This window comes from Mustelus asterias, chromosome 21 (assembly GCF_964213995.1).
Source record: "Mustelus asterias chromosome 21, sMusAst1.hap1.1, whole genome shotgun sequence".
NCBI lineage: Eukaryota > Metazoa > Chordata > Chondrichthyes > Carcharhiniformes > Triakidae > Mustelus > Mustelus asterias.
This window is the reverse complement of record NC_135821.1, coordinates 58,360,421-58,382,858: the sequence shown is the minus strand read 5'-3', so window position 1 is coordinate 58,382,858 and position 22,438 is coordinate 58,360,421. Positions and strand designations below refer to the sequence as shown.

General features: G+C 46.8%; 1 pseudogene; it reads left to right on the top strand.

Annotated features, from left to right (window-relative positions):
- The first annotated feature begins 9 nt into the window (after positions 1 to 9).
- The window catches only part of LOC144508897 (3-beta-hydroxysteroid sulfotransferase-like), a 97,903-nt pseudogene continuing 75,474 nt past the window's right edge, over positions 10 to 22,438 (top strand).

Sequence of the window (22,438 nt, the reverse complement as noted above, 5' to 3'; positions counted from 1 at the left end):
TGGGGCAAAATGTCTAGCAAGAGGGAGAGGAGACTTGAGTGTCGAGAATACAAAGAAGTAGTACTTGGTACAATGCCTATAATTGGGAAAACTGAGCCCTTTGGCCGTGCAGTAGACAACTGGGAACAATACATAGGCTTCTTTGTAGTGAATGAAATAACTGCTGAAGAAAAGTGAAAGGTTATTTTGCTTAGTTTGTGGCCCACAGACTTGAAGTTTAGTGAGAATGTTAACATTGTAAGAAGTTTAACAACACCAGGTTAAAGTCCAACAGGTTTATTTGGTAGCAAAAGCCACACAAGCTTTCGGAGCTCCAAGCCCCTTCTTCAGGTGAGTGGGAATTCTGTTCACAAAAAGGGCATATAAAGACACAAACTCAATTTACATGAATAATGGTTGGAATGCGAATACTTACAACTAAGGGCGGCACGGTAGCACAGTGGTTAACACTGCTGCTTCACAGCTCCAGGGACCTGGGTTCGATTCCCGGCTTGGGTCACTGTCTGTGTGGAGTTTGCACATTCTCCTCGTGTCTGCGTGGGTTTCCTCCGGGTGCTCCGGTTTCCTCCCACAGTCCAAAGATGTGTGGGTTAGGTTGATTGGCCATGCTAAATTGCCCTTAGTGTCCTGGGATGTGTAGGTTAGAGGCATTAGTGGGTAAATATGTAGGGATTTGGGGGTAGGGCCTGGGTGGGATTGTGGTCGGTGCAGACTCGATGGGCCAAATGGCCTCTTTCTGTGCTGTAGGGTTTCTAGGTTTCTAAGTTTCTAATCAAGTCTTTAAGAAAGAAAACGACGTGAGTGGAGAGAGCATCAAGACAGGCTAAAAAGATGTGTATTGTCTCCAGACAAGACAGCCAGTGAAACTCTGCAGGTCCAGGCAACTGTGGGGGTTACAAATAGTGTGACATGAACCCAATATCCCGGTTGAGGCCGTCCTCGTGTGTGCGGAACTTGGCTATCAGTTTCTGCTCAGCGACTCTGTGGAGTCCCAAGGCATGGTACATTGGGGAAACTATGCAAACGCTGCGACAACGGATGAATGAACACCGCTCGACAATCACCAGGCAAGACTGTTCTCTTCCTGTTGGGGAGCACTTCAGCGGTCACGGGCATTCGGCCTCTGATATTCGGGTAAGCGTTCCCCAAGGCGGCCTTCGCGACACACGACGGCGCAGAGTCGCTGAGCAGAAACTGATAGCCAAGTTCCGCACACACGAGGTTGGCCTCAACCAGGATATTGGGTTCATGTCACACTATTTGTAACCCCCACAGTTGCCTGGACCTGCAGAGTTTCACTGACTGTCTAGTCTGGAGACAATACCCATCCTTTTAGCCTGTCTTGATGCTCTCTCCACTTGCGTTGTTTTCTTTCTTAAAGACTTGATTAGTTGTAAGTATTCGCATTCCAACCATTATTCATGTAAATTGAGTTTGTGTCTTTATATGCCCTGTTTGTGAACAGAATTCCCACTCACCTGAAGAAGGGGCTTGGAGCTCCGAAAGCTTGTGTGGCTTTTGCTACCAAATAAACCTGTTGGACTTTAACCTGGTGTTGTTAAACTTCTTACTGTGTTTACCCCAGTCCAACGCCGGCATCTCCACATCAATGTTAACATTGCCAGACGCTCCAGACACACAGGATGTGATCTTACCAAAGAAATTCTAAGTGCCGAAGGAGCATGTAAACAGAAGAGAATCGTACCATTTTTTTGGGTGAGTTTAAAAAATGAATCTTGCCTCCCTTTGAGAAAGAAATGAAGCAAAATCGGTTTCCCACCAGCTGGGGGAGGGGGCAGGGCGGGGCAGGGCCTAAGCTCGCCAAAAGCCAGCAGTTTGCAGCAGAGGGTTCCATTGCGCATACACAGATCTCGCTGTTCTGTGCAATAGCACAGAACAAAGAGGTCTGTCAGTCACCCAGCTACCCCTGGCCTCCGGCCAATTGCCACCCCCTTTCTCCCCCTCCCTCACCGCTATTGCTGCCCTCCTTGGCCGATTTTATTTGTAATAGAATTGAAATATTGTATTTTGATCCTGCCGGCTACCCGATGCCAGTACAATTGCAAGAGGCGAGAATCTGGCACAGACCCTATTTTTCGGCTCTTGCAATCTTACCGGTTCATCCCACGCATCGACCGGTGGGGCAAGTTGGTAAGATCACCCCCAAAATGTTTTGACCAGATTCTCAAAAAAAACCTAACCACCCTCTCACACCACCGCCACCCCCCCCTCCCCCACCCCCGCAAATGGTATGCTGGGATACAAATTTCATACGGCAATCCGTGAGCCAGGGGAGACATTCTCAAGCTTCATGGCAAGACTTAAGGGACTGGCAGAACACTCTGAATTTGGCCCAGCATTAACAGAAATGTTAAGGAACAGCCTAGTCTGTGGTATAAACAATTTAATAATGAACAATAGGTGACTGGCAGAGACCAAAATCACCTTGGAAAAATCTGTGGAGCTGGCCTAGGGGACTGAAGGTGCAGAGCAGGGTGTAAGAGTTGCAAGATTTACAAGGTTTGCCAAATGAGGTAAATGGCTTGTAGCAGGAAACAGCTGTTGTGCAGAACAGCCCAGGAATAGGTGCAACAGGGCTGAAGTGTGTTTTCGATGTTGGGAATAACACTCCCAAGAAGTTTATTGATGCAAGGATTGTGTGTGCTTCAAGTGTAACAAGAAAGGTCACTTAAAGGCATGGTGCAGAGCAAAGCAACCAGTGCAGTTACTGCAAAAAGAAGAAAGCAACTATTAGTTTCACTCCCTTAAATAATCTGGATGATGAGCCTGGCAAGGGATCTGAGTCTTTCACCCTAAACCAGGTCCAGTTAAGTAAAGTGCCCCCAAAATGGAAGTTGATACAGGGGAGTATTCCACAGTCATAGAGGAACAAGCATTTTGTTATCTTCAGAAAGGATTCCAACCATTAAGCCAAAGTGAGTCAGGTGCCATTTTATCCATGCATACTGGAGAGACATTGTAGATTTTAGGCACAGCAACAGTGACATAACAGAATCAGACAGTTGCCACTCTTGGTAGTGAAGGTCACAAACCTTGTTTGGTGGGGTGTGATTGGTTAAAGCAGATACTGCTAAACCGGTTGGAAATATTAAACCTGGGAGATGGAGGTTTTCAGAAGCTGTATAAGCATTCCAAGGTCTTCCTAGACAAATTAGGATGTATATGGGGCATTAGCGATAAAATCTGTGTGGATCAGAGTGTGAAGCCTAATTTTTTTCAGGTCTGCCTCATGCCTTATGCCCTTCATCAGATGATAGAAATCGAGCTTAAGAGACTGGAAGATTTGGGTAATAATACCCGTACAATTCTCTGACTGGGCTGCACCCATAGTCCCCATTTTAAAACTGGATTGAAGAGTAAGAATTTGTGGGGTTACAAATTAACTGTCAAAGGAGTACAGATTGACAAGTACCCCATCCATAATTGAAGATCTCCATGCTTAAGCAACCAGGAGGTTTAAAGTATACTAAATTGGACCTCAGCCATGCCTATCAGCAGCTGGAGTTGGATAAGGATTCGCAAAAGCTGGTGACAATCAACATGCTCAAGGGATTGTAGCAATATGCAAAGTTGCCTTTTGGAGTCTTATCTGCCAGTGCCATTTTCCAGTGTGCGATGCAGAGTCTCTTGCAAGGCATCCCTAATGTAGTCATTTATCTGAACGATGTACTGATCACTGGTAGCTCGTCTGAAAAACACACATCGAATTTAGAAGAAGTCTTGAGATGGTTTAGGAAGGAGGAGTTGGACTGAAATGGTAGAAATGAACGCTTCAATCAGAAGAAGTTATCTACTTAAAATTCAGGGTTGATTAAAAAGGGCTACATCCTTTGGAAGAAGAGGTGAAAGCCATTAAGGCAGTTCCATAGCCGATATACATATCCGAGTAGAAATAATTTCTGGGGATAGTAAACTACTAAGACAAATTTTTAAAAAAATGTTTCAACCATTTTAGCCCCACTTCAACTGATAAAACACCAAAGATGGAAATGGCGAGAACAAAAGGAAGCTTTCATAAAATTTAAACAGGTCGTCTGCCTTCTTGGTGCATTTTGACCCAAACAAACCCTTGAAAGTAACCAGGGAAGCTTCACAGTATGGAGTGGGTTCTGTTTTGTCCACCCGGCTGCCTGTTGGTGCAGAAAAGCCCACTGTGTTCGTTTCTAGAATATTATCCGATGTGGGGTAGGGATTGAATACTCCCAGATCTATTACGTTGTCTGATGAGAGGAAATACTATTACAGTGGGACTCTGCCTATCAGTCTGCCCTGCATTCAATTTCCCCCAATCTCAGGGCGGGGGTCACTTCCACAAAAGGGGTAGAGGCCTGAGCCATTTGCACTGCTTCCAGAGTGTCCACTATAGAGAAGAGGGGTAACCACTCCTCACCATTACACTTCATTGACGGGAGTTGATATTTCAGGGTAGCATCAAATCATAAAATAACAGCACAGAAGATGCTGACCTCTTTGACCTATGCCAGCTCTTTAAGAGTATCCAATTAGTCCCCCTACCTGGTTGTCTCTCCACAGTCCTGTATTTTGTTTCCCCTTTTGTTTTCATCAAGTTGCTCTTTGAAAGTTACTTCTGCCATCCTTTCAAGTACTGCATTTCATAACACAATGGGCTGCATTTAAGAAATGAAGTCCTTGCCACCTCTGATACTTTTGCTGTTCAACTTAGATCTGTGTCCTTTGGTTCCTGACCCTTCTATCACAGAAAACGGTTTATCTTAACCATTCACGATTTTGAACTTCTTTCAAATCTCTTAAACTTCTGTGCTATATGAAAACCAATCTAAGCTTCTCTAGTCTACCTACATTACTGAAGTTTTGCATCCTTGGTACATTTGGAGTAATATTCTTCTGCATTCTCGTGAATTCTCTTGCAGGCTCTGTTGGACACTGGGTGAAACTGGAGGGACTTTTCATTTGAACATTGTCATGATCAGAAGACACAAAGAAAAATAAATGTATATATATATATATATATATATATCTATATCATTCTGGCTGCTTTGAAGAAAATACACAAATGGTTGAACTGATAAAATGGCCACCACCGACCACATGGTGGTATTTATGGAAGTTTCTGAGCTGTTTAAAAATGGACAAAGGCTAACACATCAAACCCCTGGAATGTAACACCCTTTGCATTGTATAAGTGATCCAGCCAAGTCACCACAAAGGAAGTAGATGAGATATCTGTACCAACCAGCTATGGACAAAGGCAGAACTATTTGTGACTCCCTATCTCCAACGTTGTGCTACACTGCTCGACTGTTCATCTGGATTTTTGAATGTAGCCACATTGCGGTGGGAATGGGGTCTTCTCTAACTTCTTCCTCCACCTCCATCCAGCCTGTTTAACTTCTGAACCATTATTGGTTTGAGGGTATAATTACAGTGTGGTAAGATTACACAGCTCCACTAAAAAAATGTGAGCACAGGAATTTACAATGCAAATATAAAAACAACAGATTGTATGCCTTAGACTAGAGGCAGAACTATGTCTGCAGTTCTGCATGTTCTCGCACACTAACTTTGTCACCGAAGTGTATACTTATTTTTGACTCCACATGCATAATGGGAAATCCATATTTGGTATAATATGTAAATCTACTTGCCCGCTCAATCTTTCAGATGGAATCAAATTAGTCCTTGAAGACTATTGGCAACTGGAAAAGAGATTAGGGGTATTTATGACACACTATCTTCCATCTCAAAAAAAAGTCAACAACAAAAGCTGCAACATGTGGTGATGGACTTGTCTGAATAGGCTTCAAAATTCATCTGTACTGTGCATCTGCAAAAACAAAAGCTGTATTTTTTTTAATGGTAGATGGTGACCTCTGCTGGTGAAATGATTGCTGAATATTCCAATCAATTTATAGTGTTTGTTCCTAATACACATATTAAAAACAAATCTTGGCAACAATGTGTGCCCAGTTAATGTACAATAGTTTATCTTTTTAGTTGATTTTTAATGTGTTTATTTGCACAAACACATTGTGAATGCTGTATTGTTTTCTATAATGTAGTTCTCAATTATAATTAAGAGGTATTTGTAATTGGGTGGGTGGGGGTTGATGAAAGCGATGTAAAGGTATTGGTGCAGTTCGCTAAGTGAATGGAACTTCTGTTATAAGTTAATTTACACCCTTGAGAAAGTAACATCTCAACGTGTCGAGTTTACTTTGGCACCACAATAACACTGATTTAATGAAATATGTCAATTGGATGCTGTGCTAATAACTGAAGAGCATAGTTATTTCACCACCATAAGCTGTGATCACTGAGGGAGATCAAAATAGCATTGATTTCCTTTTGCCTTGAGCCACAAACCCTCAATCACCTAACTTGTGAAAAGAAATCGTGATTGTATTGCTTAAAAATCAGATGAAAAGAATTAAGATAGGCATGGAGAAAAGATCAGCTGATTTTAAGAACAAAGAACAGTACAGTACAGCACAGGAAACAGGCCCTACGGCCCTCCAAGCCCGTGCCGCTCCTTGGTCCAACTCGACCAATCGTTTGTATCCCTCCATTCCCAGGCTGCTCATGTGACTATCCAGGTAAGTCTTAAACGATGTCAGCGTGCCTGCCTCCACCACCCCACTTGGCAGCGCATTCCAGGCCCCCACCACCCTCTGTGTAAAAAACGTCCCTCTGATATCTGAGTTATACTTCGCCCCTCTCACCTTGAGCCCGTGACCCCTCGTGATCGTCACCTCCGACCTGGGAAAAAGCTTCCCACTGTTCACCCTATCTATACCCTTCATAATCTTGTACACCTCTATTAGATCTCCCCTCATTCTCCGTCTTTCCAAGGAGAACAACCCCAGTCTACCCAATCTCTCCTCATACCTAAGACCCTCCATACCAGGCAACATCCTGGTAAACCTTCTCTGCACTCTCTCTAACGCCTCCACGTCCTTCTGGTAGTGCGGCGACCAGAACTGGACGCAGTACTCCAAATGTGGCCTAACCAGCGTTCTATACAGCTGCATCATCAGACTCCAGCTTTTATACTCTATACCCCGTCCTATAAAGGCAAGCATACCATATGCCTTCTTCACCACCTTCTCCACCTGTGTTGCCACCTTCAAGGATTTGTGGACTTGCACACCTAGGTCCCTCTGTGTTTCTATACTCCTGATGACTCTGCCATTTATTGTATAACTCCTCCCTACATTATTTCTTCCAAAATGCATCACTTCGCATTTATCCGGATTAAACTCATCTGCCACCTCTCCGCCCAATTTTCCAGCCTATTTATATTCTGCTGTATTGCCCGACAATGCTCTTCGCTATCCGCAAGTCCAGCCATCTTCGTGTCATCCGCAAACTTGCTGATTACACCAGTTACACCTTCTTCCAAATCATTTATATATATCACAAATAGCAGAGGTCCCAGTACAGAGCCCTGCGGAACACCACTGGTCACAGACCTCCAGCCGGAAAAAGACCCTTCGACCACTACCCTCTGTCTCCTATGGCCAAGCCAGTTCTCCACCCATCTAGCCACTTCTCCTTGTATCCCATGAGCCTAGATGATTATCTTGCCTCTACCTGTGATTATAGGAACATAAGAATTAGGGGCAGAAGTAGGCAAATTCAGCCCTTCAAGTCTGTTCCACAATTCAATCAGATCGTGGCTGATCTGTCCCTGGTCTCAAATCCACCTCCCCACCTGTTCCCCATATCCCTTTATCCTTTTTATATTTATATCTATCTCCTTCTTGAAACCATTCAATGATTCAGACTCCATCACGCTGTGGGGCAGCGAGTTCCACAAATTCACCACCCTCTGCGAGAAGTAGGTCCTCCTCATCTCAGTTTTAAATCTACTTCCTCTCAATTTATACCTGTGACCTCTTGTTCTAGATTGCCCCACAAGAGGAAACATTTGGTCTAAATTTACTTATAAAATTTTATATACCTCGATCAGATCTTCTCTCATGCTTCTAAACTCCAGCAAGTATAAGCTCAAACTGTTTAATCTCTCCTCATACGTCACCCTTTCGTCCCTGGGATCAATCTGGTGAACCGCCTCTGAACTGCCTCCAGTGCCACCACATCCTTCCTCAAATAAGGAGACTAAAACTAAACACACTACTCCAGATGTGGTCTCACCAACACCCTCTGCAATTGCATCACTTCTCTACTTTTATCCTTCAGTCCCTTTGCAATAAATGTCAACATCCTCGCTACAGAGGGAGTACAGCGAAGGTTTACCAGGCTGATTCCTGGGCTGGCAGGACTGTCATATGAGGAGAGACTAAGTCGGTTAGAGTAATATTCATTGGAGTTAAGAAGAGTGAGAGGGGATCTCATAGAAACTTATAAAATTCTAACAGGGTTAGACAGAGTAGCTTCAGAAAGGATGTTCCCATTGGTGGGGGAGTCTAGAACTAGAGGTCATAGTTCGAGGATAAGGGGTAAACCGTTTAGAACTGATGAGGAGAAATTTCTTCACCTAGAGGATGGTGAATATGTGGAATTCATTACCACAGACAGTAGCTGAGACCAAAACGTCTGATTTCAAGAAATTAGATGTAGCTCTTGGGGCTAAAGGGATCAAGGCATAAGGGGGAAGGGGGATCAGGACATTGAATTAGATGATCAGCATGATCAAAATGAATTGCGGAGCAGGCTCAAAAAGCCGAATGGCCTACTCCTGCTTCTAGTGTCCGTTATGTAATCAGAATAAAACTCAGAAATTTGGACTTGGTTCCTGGGTATGATCTTACCGGATCGCCACGCCAGTCGATCAGGGTGATGAGTTGAGAAGATTGTGTGAGGATAAAAATCTGATTCGCACCCTTTGCTATCCTCCTGGCCCTGATTAACGCAAGTTAAAAGGACTTACTTTGTTACTGCATGGCATTTCCGGCCTCCTGGAATCTTCCCCGTGCCAGTGGGACGCACAGTGGCGAGAATCACTACTGGTCTCCACCAATCGAAACCAGGTGTCATGACCACACCGGGGAGATGGGAGGCAATTGAAGTTCCTGGGTGGTCAGGGGTATTTCCAGGCAGTGCCTGGGCAAGGGGGGGGGGTCTATGCAAGTTGGGAGTGGGGGGGGGGGGGAAGTGAGGTGGGGAGTGCAGGGAGGTGGACATGGTGAGGGGGCTGGACGTGATGGGGTGTGTGGGGGGGGGAAACACGCAAGGGAAAAGAATAGAGGGTCCGCCAGGAGACTCATCGGGAGGGTCCTGATGTCCCAATAGCTGGCATAAATCTCCCTGCTATCAGAAAAACTGGAGGAAGATTGCAGTGCCGAACTCGCATAAAGAACCGGTGTGGAACACAACATTTTCAGACTTTATTACACTTGGGGCGATCTTACCAAAAACATTCTGAGTGCCAAACTAGCGTGAAAACGGGAGAGATTCCGCTGAATTGTTGGGGGAACTGCCAGTCGCAATCGTATGCCACTTAGTTCAACAAAAACCCAGATATGATTCTCACCTGTAGGGGGCGGGGTAGAGCCTATTATCGCCAGGAAGTCAGCTGCTGAGCTCTAGGGACACCACTGCTGTCACCACAACTCCGACATTGGTCCACCCCACCCCCCCCTCCCCACCTGAGTGCCGCCCCGGCCGATTCCAATCCCCAAATCTCCTCTGCAGAGAAACTCTCTTCCCTGCCCCCCGCCTATAGAGCTCATGCCCTACCTCCCCCTATCATGGATCCACCCCCTTCAGACCACCTCAGGCTCCGCCCCCAGCTCTGCTCCCGACCACCCAAGGTGCTTCAATGGCCTCCCTCCCAACAGTGAAGACATCACATCTGGTCCCTGTTGGTAGGACCATAGTGACATTTGCCGCTGAGGACCTCGACCAACGAGCAGGTAAGTGAGCCCGGACAATAGCGTCCGGGACTCATGAATGATATTTAAATAAGATAATGAGTATTAAAATCGGCTTCATGCTCTCAATTTGATTTATTGTCACATGTATTAGTCTACAGTGAAAAGTATGTTATACAGACAAGGCATACAATTCATAGAGAAGGAAAGGAGTGCAGAATGTGGTGTTACAGTCATAGCTAAGGTGTAGAGTAAGATCAACTTAGTGCGAGTTAGGTCCATTCAAAAGTCTGATGGCAACAGGAAAGAAGCTGTTCTTGAGTCAGTTGGTATGTGATCTCAGACTTTTGTATATTTTTCCCGACATGGAAGAGAGTATGTCTGGGGCCCGTGATTATGCTGGCTGCTTTTCTGAGGCAGCAGGAAGTGTAGACAGAGTTAATGGATGGGCGACTGGTTTGCGTGATGGACTGGGAGCGACAGCCATACCAAGCTGTGATACAACCAGAAAGAATGCTTTCTATGGTACATCTGTAAACGTTGGTGAGTCGTAGCGAACATGCCAAATTTCCTTCATCTTCTGAGAAAGTAGAGGCGTTGGTGGGCTTTCTTAACTATAGTGTTGGTATGGGGGGACCAGGATAGGTTCTTGGTGATCTGGACAGCTAAGAACTTGAAGCTCTTGACCATTTCTACTTCATCCCCATTGATGTAGACAGGGGCATGTTCTCCACTATGTTTTCTGAAGTCGATGACTATCTTTGTTTTGTTGACATTGAGGGAGAGATTATTGTTATCGCAATAATATAGATGATCTCATTTGTGTACTCCATCTCGTCATTGTTTGAGATCTGGCCCACTACGGTGGTGTCATCAGCAAATTTGAAAATTGAGTTGGAGGGGAATTTGGCCACACAGCCACAGGTGTATAAGGAATATGGTAGGGGGCTTAAAGGGCATGAAGCCGATTTCACTGGCAAATCAGTGCTGGTAACATCATGCGAGACAAAAAAAAGTCGCAAACTTGAATTTTCTCTCCTTGCTCTAACCGGCTCGCCACACCGATCGATTTGTGGGATAAACTGGTAAGATTGCCCTCTTACGATTTTTTTGGGAAGATTCCTGTCTTTATTATCAGGCAGGCATTAGAGTTGAATAGCCATTATGATCCAGTGTAGACTGAACTAAATCCACAGCAGCTGCAAACTGAATTTCTGTTTTTGTATTTATTATCCAATCCAGACTATTTCTGTTGCCTGAAATCCCAAGGATGTGATTGTGTCATCATACTACTATCACCAATACTGTTGTTACTTGAAGGCTGCAAAAGATTCTCCTCACTTTCTGGAAGGATTTGTTGAAGGAAATGGTAATTTATTTATTAACAATTTTGCTCAGCTCTTACCAAAAATATTAACTTGCTAAAACTTGGTTTGAAATTGTCAAATATATTTTGGAAACAATTCTTTATAGTACTGAACACTATACTTAAGGATATGTATAAGCTTATACTGAGTATTTTTAATGAGGTTTTATTTCTGCACTAAAATTGTAAAGTTGGGTTGGCAAAGTGGTAAGCACTGCTGCCTCACAGCACCAGGGACCTATGTTCAATTCCGGCCTTGGGTTACTGTCTGTGCGGAGTTTGCACATTTTTCCCATGTCTGCATGGGTTTCCCCAGGTGCTCCGGTTTCCTCCCACAGTCCAAAAGACGTGCTGGTTAGGTGCATTGGCCATGCTATATTCTCCCTCAGGTAACCTGAACACGCACTGGAGTGTGGCAACTCGGGGATTTTCACAGTAACTTAATTGCGGTGTTAACATAAGCCTACTTTTGACTCAAATAAATAAACTAAATATTAATTGTTTAAGGGTTTATAGAGCTGCACAGGACAGAAGGAGGTATTCAGCCCCTCGACATATTCCAGTCACAAACAAGAATCTTAAGCAAAGGTATGAACGGAGAGCTGGTTAAGTTTGAATAGATAATGAGTGAAATAAACAAAGAGAAAGATTCTCATCAGCAGGACAGACCTAGCAGAGGTGGCAGGACAATGGTATACAGTCAGGTGAGTTACCCTGGGAGTCATCATCATTGACTCTGGACCCTATAGAGTCTTATGGCACCAGGTCAAACCTGGGCAGGGTAACCTCCTGCTGGTTACCACATACTGTTTCCGACCCCCCCTCATCTGATGAATCAATATTCCTCCATATTGAACACCATGTGGAGGAAGCACTGAGGGTGGCAAGGGCACAGAATGTACTCTGGGTGGGGGAACTTCAATTTCCAGCACCAAGAATGAATTGGTAGACTGAGCTGGCCAGGTCCGAAAGGACATAGCTACTAGACTGGGACAGTGACTGGTAGTGAAGAAGTGAGAGAAAAACATACTTGATCTCATCCCCACCAGTTACTCTTCATACTTATTTGCCTTCTCAGTGTTTATTGGATCTTGGTTTGACCACATTAGAGACTGGTATAGCCATAAAGATCAACTCAGCATCTTTGTAACATATGAGGATATGCAGAAGGTAAGTGATTATTTTGTATCTTATAGCTAAAGATGCTTAAATAAGTCATGAAGTTTAAGCATCTGATACTATTAATATTCTGATTTTAGGTTTTGTAGGAATTGTATGGATGGTTAATTTGGTTTTTTTTCTCAAGATTTCTGATCTCTATAGAGGCGAATACCTTTTAAACAATGTTTGTATTTCCAGTGAAAGGATCACATGACAAGATTTCAGGTGTTAAATCTTTTTCTGTATCTCAAAATAAAAACAATATTGGCTAAAGAGAGTTTCAGCAGCAAAGTGATGCTCTAAGCTCAGGAAATGTTTCCCCATTTAGCTTTTTCTGTTTTTGTTGTGTTGGTAATATGGGAACCAGCTGGAAAATGGGCGCAATTCCCATTTTTTTCCCTCTTGTGATCTTACCACCTTATCTTACCAAACAACGGGTGGGAAGAGGTCGTATGATCACCCCACGGAATTATTTTGGGAAGATTCCGCTTCCTGTCTTTATTATCAAACAGGCATTAGAGTTGAATAGCCATTATGATCCAGTGTAGACTGAACTAAATCCACAGCAGCTGCCAACTAACTGAATGTTCTGTTCTTGTATTTATTATCCAATCCAGATGATTTACGTTGCCAGAAATCCCAAGGATGCGATTGTGTCATCATACTACTATCACCAATATTGTTGTTACTTGAAGGCACCAAAGGTTTTCCTCACTTTCTGGAAGGATTTGTTGAAGGAAATGGTAACTTCTTTATTAACAATTTTGCTCAGCTCTTACCAAAAATATTAACATGCTAAAAGTTTGTTTGAAATTGTCAAATATATTTTGGAAACAATCCTTTATGGTACTGAACACAATATATACTTAAGGATATATATAAGTTTATACTAAATATTTTTAGTGAGGTTTTATTTCTGCAATAAAGTTGTATATTGATCATTTAAGGGTTCAGACTCCATAGGGCAAGAGGAGGCTATTCAGCCCCTCAACATATTCCAGTCACAAACAAGAATCTTAAGCAAAGATATTCACAGAGAGCTGGTTAAGTTTGATTAGGTGAATAGATGATGGGTGAAATAAACAATGGGAAAGTTTCTCATCAGCAGGTCAGACCTAGCAGAGCTGGCGGAACAATGGTATACAGTTAGGTGAGTTATCCTGGGAGTCCTCATCATCGACTCCGGACCCTATAATCTTATGGCACCAGGTCAAACCTGGGCAGGGAAACCTCCTGCTGATTACCACGTACTGTTTCCCCCCTCGTCTTATGAATCAGTATTCCTCCATGTTGAACACCACGTGGAGGAAGTACTGACGGTGGCAAGGGCACAGGATGTACTCTGGGTAGGGGAACTTCAATGTCCAGCACCAAGAGTGGAGTGGTAGTACCACCACAGACTGAGCTGCCCAAGTCCTAAAGGACATAGCTGCTAGACAGGACTGTGGCAGGTGGTGAGGGAACTAACAAGAGGGAAAAACATACTTGACCTCTTCCGCACTCGTTACTCTTCATACATATTTGCCTTTTCAGTGGTCTTTGGATCTTGGTTTGACCACATTAGAGATATTATAACCATAAAGATCAATTCAGCATCTTGTTTGTAACATATTAGGATATGCAGAAGTGATTTTTTTGTATCTTATGGCTAAAGGTGCTTAAATAAATCATGAACTTTAAACACCTGGTACTTCTGATTTTAGGTTTTGTATGAATTGTATGGATGGTTGATTTTAAGATTTATGATCTCTGTAGACGTCAATATCTTTCAAATAAATATTTGTATTTCCAGTGATTGACTGGCAGGATCATGTGACAAGATTTCAAGTTTTAAGACTTTTAATCTAACTCAAATTAAAAACAACATTGGCTGAAGATAATTTCAGCAGCAAAATGATGCTCTAAACTGCAGAAATGTTTCCCCATTTAACTTTTAAAACAAACAAATATTCCTCTCCATAGTTGATATTCCTTCCCATAAGTCAGCAAGTAATTCTCCAGGAATCAGTCGAAAGTTATTCTCAGCTCCCAATGACTTGTTTCCTTTTTCCGTGACCAGCCGGATAACTTTGAATCCCCTAATTGACTGTCACAGTGAGGGTTATCCTGGAGATTCCTCCCTCTCGCGAAAGATAATGCGAATCTTTCAGCATCATTTATATCCTCACCAACCTGGCCTCTTCAATCCAAATGTGAGCTTCCATCTGTATTCTGCGTGGTGAAAAATAGAGACAAGCTGCTTCTATCTCAGATTCTTGCAGACTCAGCTGTCTCTGTCAGGTTCAATCTTAGAAAATGCTGCAAGCTGATACCATAATGGCTTATAATGTATCTGCTCGGCAATATCTAAGACAATGTGAGTCTGTATCCAGGTAGAAAAGCTAATTAGCTAATACCCCATCAGCTCTATTCAAAGCTGCAGTTAAATAGATAGTTTAAAGTATAAAGCCGGGATTATCCCAGCCTGTTGCGCTGCTCAAGTAGTGCGGGAGGCCTTTAGCGGGATTCGCACCGGGCGCCCGGGCCTCAGGCTGTCTCCCAGGCTAAGTTTTTTAGTGTGAATGGGTTTGTGCTGGAAGTTGGCATGGCGGCAATTTAAATGTGTTTCCAAAACTTTACATACTGCCGTTACGAACTCGCTAATTGTATCCCCCCCCCTCTCCGCCATAATGTCACACCGGCGTTGTTTACAACTGCTCAATAAAAGTCAGGACCTGGCAGCACTGAAGAGGAGCGAAGAGGTAAGTGGAATGGAGCTGCAGCCCCTGGAGTGTGGGAGGGGATGGTGGAGCCAGGTGTTGCAAAGTTGCTGGATGGGATGGGGGAGTTTACGGAGTGCTGGGGCTGGTGTCCCCCTGCCTAGGGTTATTCCATTATTCTGGCTGTGGGGTGGGCTGGGGGAATATACTGATTGCTGGGAGGGTCCCCAGGTCCAGGGATGTTCCATTATTCTGGCTGTGGGGTGAAGGAATTTACTAAGTGCTGGGGTTTTTCAGAACGAGGGAATGCGCCATGTGCTACTTGAAAGCTCATCAAGTCAGGCAGCTGGTGCTCCAAGCAGGGGAATTCATGTTAACACAGACACTCAAACTGTATGCGCTCTGCAGTGAATGGGAACCCGTATTGTGATAATAAGGAGACTGTCCCCCGCCCCGTGTGCCTGAACTGCAACACATGCCTGGAAGGCAATGCAGTAGTAGCACTCATGGCAATTGCTCAAATGTGCGCAATGGCCACATGTGCACACCAACTTGTATGCTCTCCCTGCCTTCCGTGACCACGATGCCAGTGGCAGGCAACCTATTCAGGTGACGCATGGCACCTCAGATTGTGTCGGGTTGCCAGCATCCATAAGTGGGGGCACTGGTCCCTGTGAGGAAGTGGGGGCCCCGGAATAGTAAAAAAGACATGTATTTTTTTTCTCTCTCTCTGTCACTCCCACAGTGCATATGGATTTCGGACTGTTGGGCATTGAGTTGGCCATCATGGTGGCAGCTGCTGAGGAGGAAGAGGAGGTGGAGGGAGTCACCCGGCCACTGCAGGGCCAGCCAGTGCCAGAACCTGAAGAAGGGCAGGGGGATGCCAATCAGGCCCAGGAAATGGCAGTGCAGTCTCCCGCTAGGGGAACGAGGATCCGGAGACAGAGGGTGTCCAGGACAAGGAAGTCCTTTGAGGGCCCACCTGTTCGAAGCCGTCCAAAGCCATGTGCCGGTGTCGGCTCCATCTGGGCAGAAGACGGTGCGGCACCTGTGTCAGGTTCTCGCAGACCTGGCACCTTAGGGGAGGGGAGGACACCTGCTCCCAGTGGAAGTGAAGGTTATGGCAGCCCTTAACTTCCAGGCATCCAATGGGGATATCTGTGGCATCTTGCAGGGATCTGTGCACAGGTGTGTCCCCCAGGTCACGGCTGCCTTGTACGCCTGGGCAGGCCAGTACATATACTTTGATGTTGGCCAGGCACAACAGGAAGCCAGGGCTGCAAGCTCTGCCACCATCATTGGCATGCCAACTAGATTGGTCTAGTTGGACCAAGGAGCGGCACAGGCTTGGAGGGCCGAAGGGCCTGTTTCCTGTGCTATACTGTTCTTTGTTCTCCCATGTGCAGAGCGTTGTGGATGGGACGCATATCACCCTACAGTCCCCGCAAGGTGAAGGAAGGGCTTCCACTCCCTCAATGTCCAGATAGTCTGTGACCACAGATGATAATTATGCAGGTGTGTGCACGGCATCCAGGGAATGTCCGTGATAGTTATGTCTTGAGGAGTTTGTACATCCCTGGGTTCTTCGAGGACCAGCCCAGGCTGCAGGGTTGGCTCGCGGGGGAAAAAGGTTACCCGCTAAGGTCATGACTGATGACGCCAGTGTGGAGGATCGAAACCAAGACGGAGACCCACTATGATAAGGCCCATGCTGCCATCTGATTCATCACACAGCAGTGCATTGGCATGCTTAAGATGCAGTTCCGGTGCCTGGACTTCTCTGGGGGTGCCCTCCAATACGGTCCAGTGCGGGCCTCCCGCATCATCATTGTGTGCTGCATGCTCCAAAACATTGCACAGCAGCGGGGAGACCACCTGGAGGAGGAAGAGGAGGGCCAACCACAGGTTGTGGAGAAGGAGGCTGGTGAAGAGCCAGAGGATGGAGGACAGGGCAGGGCAGCAAGGGAGGGCAGGGTCCGGCTGGGCAGGGCAGCAAGAGATGCACTAATTGCAGCCAGGTTCAGGTAGTTGCTGCCTTGCAGTGCAGTGGCTGCTACCACCACCCTCCCACCACATCTCAGAAGATGCTACAGCCGCAGCCCCCTCAACCCCAGATAGCCCCCTCAACCTCACCCACCCCCTGCATGCTTCCGAGTCACATCACGGCAGTACAATGGGCCTGGGCTGGCCGGGCTAGTGAGTCTTTGGTCAAGGCGGGAGGGTGATGACGACGTGCTCTGAGGCACACTGGGATCCTGCCTTGGTGCCACACAGGTCTGACTCGTATCTGCTCTTGGACTGCACACTGGCACCTGGGCCCTCGTAGGAGTAAGGGTTGTGGCCACAAGCGGGTGTATTGGGGGGGTTGGCAGATGCCAGGGATGATGCTTGGCACATGGTCTGGTGGGTGCTGGGGAAAGCAGGGCAGGCGGTCTGTAATTTTTGGCCAAGGGGCCGATACTGCACAACACAGTGGTCTGTGCCTCAATGCATGGGGTCATGGTACGGTCTTCACTGTGAGTGGAGAATCACAGGCAGGTTAGTCACAGCTGCAGAGTGCAAGAAACATTTAATAGCGATTATAACCTTTACAAGTACCTTAACCCTGACTATTGCTGACCTCTTAGTGACCCTACAAATTTCTTATCTGACATGACCTCTGGCTACATCTAGGTAATACCCCAAAATGTCCATCAGAGATGGAGGTGCCCAGCTGTGATCCGTGCCCTGTAGCCTGTGATGCCCTTGGCAGGCGTCCTCTGGGGGGCCGAGACCTGGAGGGCCCTGACTGACTTACGGATGACACTGATGTTTCCGTGCCACCCTGTTCATCCAGCTGCCCAAGATGCCTCGATGTGAGGAAGGCGGGATTTGGATGGTCCAGGGACGTCCGGATCCTGGGTAAAAGGCCTTGGTATGGGCTCCAGCACATCCTCCTCCCTTGGGGTGTCCATAGGGCCCGGGGACACTCCATTGGATGTCAAGGCATCTGGACTGAGCTCCACAAGTCTCAGCGTCACCTGGCTTTGCCAGTCCTGAAGGCCCAGATGTGTCTGCCCAATGGTATGTGATCCCTCACCGCTGGCCCGCTGAGACTGGGCCAAGCTCTGGAACCCCTCCGCTACAGCATTCTGTGAGCGAGCCAAGTTCTGAAGCCTCTCAGCATTAGTCCCATGAGCCCAGGCTAAGTTGTCGAGGCCCACAGCCAGGGCCTGTTGTGTTTCCAGAATGCCTGCAAGAGCCCCAGCCATGGCCAGTTGTGTCTCCAAAATGCCTCCCACACCCATGGCCATGGACCAGTGTGCCTCCAGAATGCCAGTGACATCCTCGGCCACGGCCCGCTATGTCTCTGCCATGGCCTACTGCATCTCCAGGATGACCTGCATCCTGTCACCCATGAGGACAAATCCCTGACCCAGACTGCAACGCCACCCTTGCAGTGTTGGCCTGGGTACAATGCTGTGCCAGCACTACCTCCTGCGACAGCACTCTGTTTGTCTCCTCAGAACAGCATTGCAGTTGCAGCATGGTTGCTGACAGCCCATCCACAATTACCCGGGTCTGCTGATGCATCGCCACCAGCTTTGGGATGATTGATCCCTGAGGCCTGGCACCTGGTTCAGGGTCAGCTGAATCCTTGCCTCCGGCAGACTGCCACACGCCCAAGCCCTCGGATGTTCCTGCCTCTACTCTGTGCATCAGCGGCTGTGAAGTGCGCACCAGTAAGTGATCCAGAGGCCTCACCACTAACTTGCCCCACCGTGGTGATAGTCGTAATGTTGGTGATTTGTGTGGTAGGTGCCTATGCCGAATCACTGGTGCTGTCCTCGGAAGATTTCTCAGATCCTCTCTCCGAGGCGTCACCTGAGGTGTCCTGGAGAGTCTCAGCAGCAGGAGCAAGAGGGGCGGCGACACGGAAGGGTCTGGTGCATCCAGATCATCCGCTGTAAGAAAGGACACACATTAGTGGAAGGGAGGGAAAACAGCTTGCGCATCATGCCACTTACATCAAAGAGGTCCTTAGGAATAGGGTTTAGCTGATGCTGACTTGCGTGCCGGACGCTGACCTGGCTGTCGGTCACCATTCTCTGCTCTGCTTCTCCTGCCAGCTCCAGGGCGTGCTGCTCAAACCCCGTGAGCAGGCGCAACCCGGGACACCACGGGGTGCCACAGGGGTTGGAAGCCTGTGCCGGAAGGAAGTGGGGGTGTCTGTTGGTGGAGGCCCATGGGGTGTCCATGGGGATGGTTTCACATTGCAAGCACAGCACATGTAACTGATTTCAGAATGAGATGCATACTCACCCTTGCTGCCCAAAAAAGTCATTCATTTTTTTGCAGCACTGGTTGCCAGTCCGACATGCCAGTGAACAGGCACTTGCAGCTGCAGGCACAAGCCTCCCAGATAGCATTTGCTACACGACCCCTGGGCCGACATCCTTCAGCGGGGTAGAGCAGCTTGCCCCTCTCCTCCACAGCAGCCAGGCCTGCTCACCATCTGAGAACCTGGAAGCACATCTTCTTTATGCCATCTTCCTGGCAGCTCTGCCTTATTAAGGGAGTCATGATGTGGAGATGCCGGCGTTGGACTGGGGTAAAGTCTGCTTTCTTGCATCTTTGTAGAAACTTGAAACTTAAGGGAGTCCAGGTGCAATCAGTTTGGGACACTCTTGGGTCCATTGGGTAAATTTCATGGAGTGGATGATGTGGAGATGCCGGCATTGGACTGGAGTGGGCATAATAAGAAGTCTCACAACACCAGGTTAAATTCCAACAGGTTTATTTGGAATCACGAGCTTTCAGAGCGCTGCTCCTTCATCAGGTGAGTGGAGTCACTAAACACATGGAAATTAAAAGTTTAATATATTTAAATAAATTATTTAGCCTCTGGCCCATTTCCGGCGAGAGGCTGACCAATCAGGAATGGTGGCTCTCATAAAATCGCGAGAGCCAAGAAGTAGAGCATGATCCTGATTTCTCGGCTCTCGCGTGATTTTACCAGTTTGCTCCGCCCATCAATGGGCGGGACGAGTCGGTAACATTCTGCCCATCCTCTCTGTCAGAGCTCTTCAAAAAGGTCTACTCACACCTGCAGCTTCTGACAGGGAGAAAGGTAAATCTCTGCTGCAGCATGGCATGGAGTACTGCCATGATTTAAAATCCTGCCAGGGGACCGGGGGCACTTGGCCACTTCAGAATTTGCACAGCTGACAGGCAGGAATGCCAGGGCTGATCTTCAGGTCTGCCAGGGCTAGAAAGGGGCAGTCCAGCCATGACACTCCCATCCTGGCGAGAGTGGTGAGATCAACCCCTTGCTCCCAGCCCGAGCCCACCCAACCCCCAGGACCCATGACAGACCCATCCGTTGTTGCCTGGCAGCAGCAGAGGGACAAACGGCCACTGGACCAACCTTCTTGAGTCTTCTCGGGGCCAAGGTGTCAGGCCAAGGCGTCAATGCCAAGGTACCGGGGGCAGTGAATTGTTGGCACTGTCAGGGTGCGCGTGGCCTGAAGGAAGGCTGATTTGAGGGGGGGGGGGGGGGGATGCGCGGGTTCTCCAGGCCACTGCAATACTCGCTGGGAACTGATGACCCGGAGAATTGCCCCCATAAAAGCAGGTTTTTTTTTAGATGGTTGATGATTGGGAATTTGATTTGATTTATCATTATTTACATACAGTAAAAAGTATTGTTTCTTGTGTGCTATACAAAGCATAGTGTTCATAGAGCACATGGGGAGAAAGAAAGGAGAGAGTGCAGAACGTAGCTGGGGTGTAGAGAAAGATCAACTTAATTTAAGGTAGGTCCATTCAAAAATCTGACAGCAGCAGCGAAGAAGTTGTTCTTGAGTAAGTTGGTATATGATCTCAGACTTTTGTAACTTTTTCCTGATGGAAAAAGGTGGAAGAGAGCACGTCCAGAGTGTGTGGGGTCTTTAATTATGCTGGCTGTTTGTCCGAGGCAGCGGAAAGTGTAGACGCAGTCAATGGATGGGAGGCTAATTTGTGTGATGGACTGGGCTACATTCACAACCCTTTGTAGTTTCTTGTGGACTTGGTCAGAGCAGGAGCCATACCAATCTGTGATTAATCCAGAAAGGATGCTTTCTATGGTGCATCTGTAAAAATTGGTGAGAGTCGTAGCAGACATGCGGAATTTCCTTAGACTCCTGAGAAAGTAGAGGAGTTGTGAACTTTCTTAACTATAGCGTTGATATGAAAGTTCCGGGACAGGTTGTTGGTGATCTGGACACCTAGAAACTGGAAGCCCTCTACCATTTCCCATTCATCTCCATTGATGTAGACAGGGGCATGTCCTCCACTACCCTTCCTGAAGACAATGGCTATCTCCTTCGTTTTATTGACATTGAGGGAGAGATTATTGTCATCGCACCAATTCACCAGATTCTCTATCTCTTTCTTGCACTCCGTCTCATCAGTGCTTGAGATGCAACCCACTACAGTGATGTCATCAGCAAACTTGAAAATTACGGAGTGGAATTTGGCCACACAGTCATAAGGAGTATAGTTAAGGGGCTGAGGACATAGCCTTGCGGGGCACCAGTATTGAGGATAATTGTGGAGGAGGTGTCGTTGCCTATCCTTATTGATTGCGGTCTGTGGGTTAGGAAGTCTAGGATCCAGTCGCAGAAGGAGGAGCCGAGCCCTTGGCCACAGAGTTTGGAGATATAGCAAAAACAGAAAGTGCTGGAAAATCTTAGCAGGTCTGATAGCATTTGTGGAGAGAGAATAGAGCCAACGTTTCAAGTCTGGATGACCCTTCATCAGAGCTTCAGCTAAAGCTCTGACGAAGGGTCAGCCAGACTCGAAATTGTAGTGGAGGTACAGATGTAGTGGTGGTACTCAGAGGGCCATGGATGTCTTTGTGCATGAATCAGAGAAGATTAACATACGGGTACAATGAACAGTTAGGAAGGCCAATGATTTGTCTTACGTGACAATTATATTGGGTCTTGGTTGTTAATGGCACATTAATTATGCTGTTATACATAGGTGAAGGACCTTGTTTATTTAAGTATGGACAGCACTTAAAAGAGAGACTGGGTGTGGAAGGATAAGGACCTCCTCGTAAATGTGGTGATATTCGCAGCTGAGTGACCCTGGAGAGGGATCATGCAGGGTCTGCCAACACCATCGAGACCTTCTGTGCCCAGTGGACAGCTCGGGGACTGGACCATTTTATCGACCCCCTGTATCACATTTTGATTTGATGTTTTAAGTTTCCTTTGCCATTTGTTTTTTTTAAGGTGTTAGGAAGCAGATCGGGGGGGAGGGGGAAGGAGAAGGGGAGGGGAGGAGGTGGAAGGAGGGGGAAGGAAGGAGTGGAAAGGGAAGGAGGAGAGGGGGACGGGGCAGGGGGA